Here is a 6,819-nt window from a genome sequence, read left to right as displayed (position 1 = left end):
GCTTTTTTCACTGCCTGGCTCGTGTCGAATAAAAGACCTGTTAAAGTGTCTTTGAGTGTGCCTTGCACTGTAGGGGTTAGCCCAAAGAAGTGAGGTTTAGACTCTATGGAGAAGGCTCTAAAACTTCCAACTTCTGAAACTTCTTCATGCTTTCCGAAGAGTTTAAACAGTTTGGACCACCGGGTGCGGGCGGGCCTTGTCAAGCAACATTACACCTTGTGACAACAAGCCTCAGTGTTTTCTGTAAATTGCTTGCTTTGGCTTCTTCCCGCAACATCTTCCAGTAACAAACACTGTTTATTGTCAAACCCGTCAGTCATGATTATCACTGTTAGGCCCTGTGAACCCTCGAAAATTGCGAGTATCACTTTCCCTTCTGTTGGTTGCATCTTGAATTTATTCTTGGCTTGAAACCGGCCGTGCTTCCATTCCATGCTTTGCAATATTACATTTATATTACGTTAGATTTATTCATTTATCAGACACTTTTCTCCAAAACGATGTACATCTCATAGAAAATACAATTCTAAGAGACGAGGCAGGAGACAGGAGATGCAGTTGCCCATTGCAGTGGGCTTTTATTTGCCCTTAGACAGAGGAGAAGGAAGGAGACGGGAAAGGGGGACCAGGGAACAGGTAAGGAGAGGCTTCGTGCTGGTCAGGGGGACTGGGAGAGTCGTCTCAGGGATCGGGTTCGGGTTCGGGTTCACCTCTGTCTCGTTTTCCTCCTCGGTCTCATCTGCCTACTGCTGGGCACCGTGGAAGAAATAGAGAGTGAAATCAGCCCCAGCTGTGGCTGCTTTGCCCCGTCTCCGCCCCCTCCGTGGGCCGCCTCGGCGTGCTGCGCCAATGTGTTCATTAAATTAGCAGAAAGAGACACTTAGATGCAGACATGTGATTCTTAAGTACAGTTAAGTTTGTTTCCATCATATGAACGAATGTTCATCACACGAGTAGCTGCATAAAACTTTATCAGAATATTGATGATTCCTGATCACTTTCATATTTATTTATTTATTTATTTTTAACTTATTTTTTTGAGATGCACATTAACATTTACTTTACATTTACGTTACGTTACATTAGGCTGATATAACGATATACTCTCTGTTTTATGTGATTCGTATTTTCATGTTTTCTCTCTAATGATGATGTGTCTGAAAAAGACATCACCTTTGTTATGACAAGAATTCTGTCATCGTTCCAGATGACGTTTTTCTCTTCTTTGGTTAGCTGTCTCTGAACGTATTGTTTGCGAATCTTATGCAAACCAAGGCTGTAATGGATGATTTCATGAGCAGAACTGTGACTCAGTTGCCAATCAGCCACTCCTTTGTTGAAGGTCACACACCTGCTTCCTAGATCCGGCACGTTTGACACTGTCAATATCAATAACCCCGTGTCAATGCAGGGTTATAGAAGTCTGAAGCTTATCCAGGAGGCATAAGGTGTGAGACAGTGTTTAACCTGTATGGAGACATTTTCATAATTTCTTTCATGAACGTTTATGATATAAAGAAATAAAGATCACAAGATCACTGACTATGTATTTCACTCTGCAAAGTACAGAGACCCTGTGCCAGTACAGATGATATGTAGCGTCACTCACTAGTACAAGTGGTTCCAGATTCATGATGGTTCGACCTTATGATTTTTTTCGACTTTACGATGGTGAGCTGGCGGTAGACATTCGTCCACATTGCTCGCTTGGCGGTTCTGCTCACGAAAGGTAAAGTTCTGGCTCCGTTGTGGTGGAATGACCTTCCCCTCTCACTCGGAACTGCAGAAACTCTGTCTACCTTCAAGAAGGGTCTGAAAACTCACCTTTTCCGGACTCACTTGGCCCAAGATCTCTCCAGCTCATATATAGTGTAAATGTTCATGCTCCGTAACTTTATGATCATCCCCAGATAAGCCTTTATACATCCTGTATTTTATGTGAATGTATGTGTACCTTATATTAAAAAAAAAAAAAAATTCTAGGAAGGTTATCAGGATTCATCTATCCTGCGTTTTATGCACCTACTCGAGTGATGAACATCGGTGCATGAAGTGGAAAGTAACAAACTAGGTTTACTTAATCACATGTCTGCAGCCACGTCGCTTTCTCCTAACCTAATGCACAAACTGTATTCTCTCTGAGACGTACGTCGCTTCGCAGAAAAGCGTCTGCTAAATGAATAAATGTAAATGTAATAAAATAATGAACAGAACATTGTCTTCTCAGTTTTGTCAGTCTCCTGCGATTGACTCTAACAGAACATGGTACCAGTATGATATTGTCCATAACTGCTATGTATACCTCTACTCCAGGGCCCAAACGTGCTTTTTTCCCTTTAAAGGAGCAATGTAGCCGATTTGAAACAGGAAGATGCTCGTCTTCCAGCGTGACAGCAAACACTGCAAGTCGGTGTCGTGTTGCAGGGGCGTGTGGATTCTTACCCGAACACAATTCTCCCCCAGTGAGAATGACCACCTGACAGGTATAAGGTGACCTGACATCACAAGGAAAAACTAAACACAATTTTTTACAAGAGTGTAAAAATAGCCACTGTGAGAACAATGCTGTCTAATAAAAGGTGATGGGACAGGAGCGTCACTAGAGATGGGATGTTGTTTTTTCCGTTGTGTGTTTGACCTCATTAAGGGTAAATTTGCTGAACAAGAAGATTCTTAGCAATTTTTCCATGCACCGCTGTGCATGTTTTCTAAGCTGAGCGTTAAATTGCATTCATCACAATGACACGTGTACGTGTTTGCGGAAAGCGGGGGGGGCGACTGTTTGCTTAGACTGCTTCCAAATGTTTGCCGTGCGTGAAGGTATAAGTTTCCATCTCTTCATCCGCATGTTCTCTTACGCAAGCTCATGCTGACGCCACTACTACTGTGTATTCAGAAAAATCATTTCAAATACTGCAGGGCCTGCTGACGATTTTAAAAACGACATTTTGTACAGCTTTGAATTTTCTCCAGCCGAACGCTCTCGTTTTGTGATCTCATAACTGTGCGTGAGTCACTTGGCGGTGTTGAATTCCGGAAAGATAAAATAATTAGCGCTATCAACTTTTTTTTTTTTTAGTAAGTGTTTTGCAGGCCATTGAAAGGTCATTTGTGGATCGGTGTCTCTGGGTACTGCCCAGGAAACTGACGTCTATGCATATTCACAGATAAAAAAATGGGTGGGGATACTAGGAGATCATACTTGCATATAATGGTAAGTGCACTTTCACAAACCCCTTGCTTCTGTCCAACAGTTTAATAATATTTATGTAAACAGTATTGCACCGACACAGAGACTTTGGCACACCTAGTTGTACCGCATTCCTGATGTCCTCTGGTATCTAGACCAGGATCTCTCGCTTCATTTCATTCAATCCAGCCCAGTTTTGTGTGGGAGTTTCATCAGGCGAGCAGGAAGACAGTGCAGTATCGCTTCAGACGAGTATCACAGCATACCTGCGAGAAGAGGAATCTGGTCTTGAAAAAAGTGTTCCTCTATTTAAAGTGTGAACTGGTTTGAAGATGCTCTATGAACACACACACACACACACACATTATCAGAACCGCTCATCCCATACGGGGTCACGGGGAACCGGAGCCTACCCGGCAACACAGGGCGTAAGGCCGGAGGGGGAAGGGGACACACCCAGGACGGGACGCCAGTCCGTCACAAGGCACCCCAAGCGGGACTCGAACCCCAGACCCACCAAAGAGCAGGACCAGGTCCAACCCACTGCGCCACCGCGCCCCCTCAGCGCTCTATGAACATTGTTTTAATTTCCAGGCCTCAAGTTCGCAGTGTTAAAAAAAACAATACCCGCATTAACACCGCTCATTTGACCTCCATAGAATATTCCCATAACTTCATGAGTCCTGTTGCAGAAGTAATAAACATAAAACCAATTTACTTACTGGTATGAAAAGTTTAGCATCTGATCATGTTATGTGCAGTTCATTCAAACATTACTATCGGGACACCATGTGTTGACTTTTTCCCAAAAACAAAAATAAAAATTATTTCTATATGGTGGGATACAGCAGCAAGAAACATGGATGAGGTGTAAACAGTTGATAGAGTGCAAGGTCTCTTGGGAAGAACTATAGGAGGCTCCAAATATCATTGTTCTTGACCCAGGGAATCTATGATGTGCTGTAAAATCCTTCTAACCTGTTTGTCTGGAGGAAATTTGATTCATACATTGATTGAGTTGGTCCAAAGAGAAGGAACAGTAGGGCAAATCCTCAACAGCTGCACATGAGTGCTAAACAAAGGATGCTCTTAGTGGTGCCATGACCAGGTGATTAAGGCTGTGGTAGAATCTGCCACTGTTGGAATAGCTCACAGTATGACCTGCTGGCTGGCCATAGCTGAAAGAGTGGAATCAACATCCATGGCCACTTCAGAGCAGGACTGACTCTTGATGATCTACTTAGGAAGGCAACTTAGGCTTCTAGTAACTGTTATATAAACGTCTGTAAACCAGGACGTTGTGCAAATGTCTGAAGCTTCTAGACACCTCTTGTTGTTGAAGCTCAGAGTCTATTGGAAGGATTAATGTAGCAGACCAATGAAATGTTGATGATGAAGTATGAGGAACTGCTGCAGAAATGTCGCTCAAAAGGTTGGAGGACAAGGTGTCCCTATCGAAATAGGTTGCAGAGGCTTTCCAGGAAGTTTGCTGTATTGGGCTTAAAGTGCGTTCGGCATCCCATGCAGTCTATGAACGTTGTTACTGAAGCTGCAGAAAAAGGGCATCTAGATGGCTGTGGATCAAGAGAGCTGAGCCATGGGTTCAAGGTACCCATACCTGGGTGCAGGCTGGGGTCTCACTTCACAGGACTTCAACCCTGGTCATGTCACCTGGGTGAGAACATCCGATGTTCAAAGACCTGAAAAACTCAGTGACTTCAGGTTGCATCACTTATGATGTATTGCAAAGACATGTGCAACCACACAAAAGGTCTGTCGCTGTTCTTCGTGTGACAAAATAATTAAGCGTCATTAGCTGAAAAGAGGCTGGTCCCCCCGTGCCACCTCATTTAAAAAATCCTGGAATCGCCCCTGCCAGACACACTCCAATGAATGGGCTTAAAAAAGTGCTAGAATAAACATTCCCAAAGGGATCAGAAACATTTTCTCAAAACTGTGCATAAAGGCAGCTGATTTGTAAAATCAGGAAATTCTATCAGAAATAAATATATGAGAAATATGCACACACACACACACACACACAGTGTCTGAATTGCTTGTCCCATTGAGGGTCGCAGGGAGCCGGAGCCTAACCCGGCAACACAGGGCGTACGGCTGGTGGGGACACACTCAGGATGGGATGCTAGTCCGTTGCAAAGAACCCCAAGCAGCAATTGAACCCCAGACCCACCAGAGAGCAGGCCCCGGTCCAACCCACTGCACCACCGCGCCCCCACTGATAAATATATAATAAATAAATATATAATGATAGATATATAATCAATAAAAGAAATAATAAATAAATATAAATGCACGCTAGAGGAGAGCTGGGATGTGTATATGTAATTACCGAAGCTCAGCTTGTTAGCTTCGCTTGCTGACTTTTTTTTCTTATTATTTATATGTTTTTATGTTTATATGTTTATATTTATACGTATGTTTCTCGGGGGTGCGGTGGCGCAGTGGGTTGGACCAAAGTCCTGCTCTCTGGCGGGTCTGGGGTTCGAGTCCCGCTTAGGGTGCCTTGTGATGGACTGGCGTCCCGTCCTGGGTGTGTCCCCTCCCCCTCCGGCCTTACGCCCTGTGTTACCGGGTTAGACTCCGGTTCCCTGCGACCTCGTATGGGACAAGTGGTTCAGAAAGTGTGTGTGTGTGTGTGTGTGTGTGTTACCAATAAAATGATATTGAGCCTTGTCAAATTTACAAGCACTGATTGACAGCAGTCTGATCCAATGCTTTGGGCATTGTCAGATTGACAGCGCTCTAGCCCAATGGTGCTGGAGAGGTACTGGGGGGGGGGCAATAATATTTTGGGGGGGGGCAGTGCCACCCCTTTAGACGCACTCCTGGTGTTTGGGATGATTTCCATGAACAGCTTGCTTCAGCTCATGACACTACATGGGAGTAGGGTAGCTGGCTGTGTAGTGGTTAGAGCTGCTGCCTTTCAGTCCAGAGGTTGCAGGTTTAATCCTCTCCTCTGGCTGCAGTACTCTTGAGCAAGGTACTTATGCTAAATTGCTCTAGTAAAATTACCCAGCTGTATAAACAGTTATAACCTTGACACTGTGCTTCCCTGTGGGGAGAAGTGTCAAATAAATGTAATGTGAATGGGTTGGAACTGTGCAGAATTTCCTCTGAAACTGTTGAAGTCACTCTGTTGTATGTCAAGCCTCTGTTTGGCATCATTGCAATGCTGCACGACGCAGTTTCTGTTAAACTGGAGATAACAGCTATTCTAACATGACCATTTAGAATTTGTGACTCACCGTTCCCTCAATGAAAGGAAGCTCTGAGGTAGCAGAGCCGCCTCACTACATGCTGCTCCCTCTACCATGCTTCATGGTTGTAAAGATTTTTTTTTTTTAATTAATAAAAAACGTATTTAATTCACAGCAAAACAGAGGTCGAAAAAGTATACAAATACTTAGAAATACACAACACAATGAAAATGTGCACAGTATTTAGTCGGGCGTTCGCATAACACCAGCTAAGAGGTTCCTCATGGGTTGCCAGATATCTGTCAGCATCACACGGCAAGCCCTCACCTGGAACCCACAAGGGAAAAGAAATCGAGGCTAAACAAAAAACAGCTTGTGCTGCAAGATAGGGGAAGACATGAAGGAGATGGG

Source organism: Scleropages formosus, chromosome 17 (assembly GCF_900964775.1).
Source record: "Scleropages formosus chromosome 17, fSclFor1.1, whole genome shotgun sequence".
Taxonomy (NCBI): Eukaryota; Metazoa; Chordata; class Actinopteri; order Osteoglossiformes; family Osteoglossidae; genus Scleropages; species Scleropages formosus.
The sequence above is the reverse complement of the archived record's forward strand: the minus strand, read 5'-3'. Positions refer to the sequence as shown.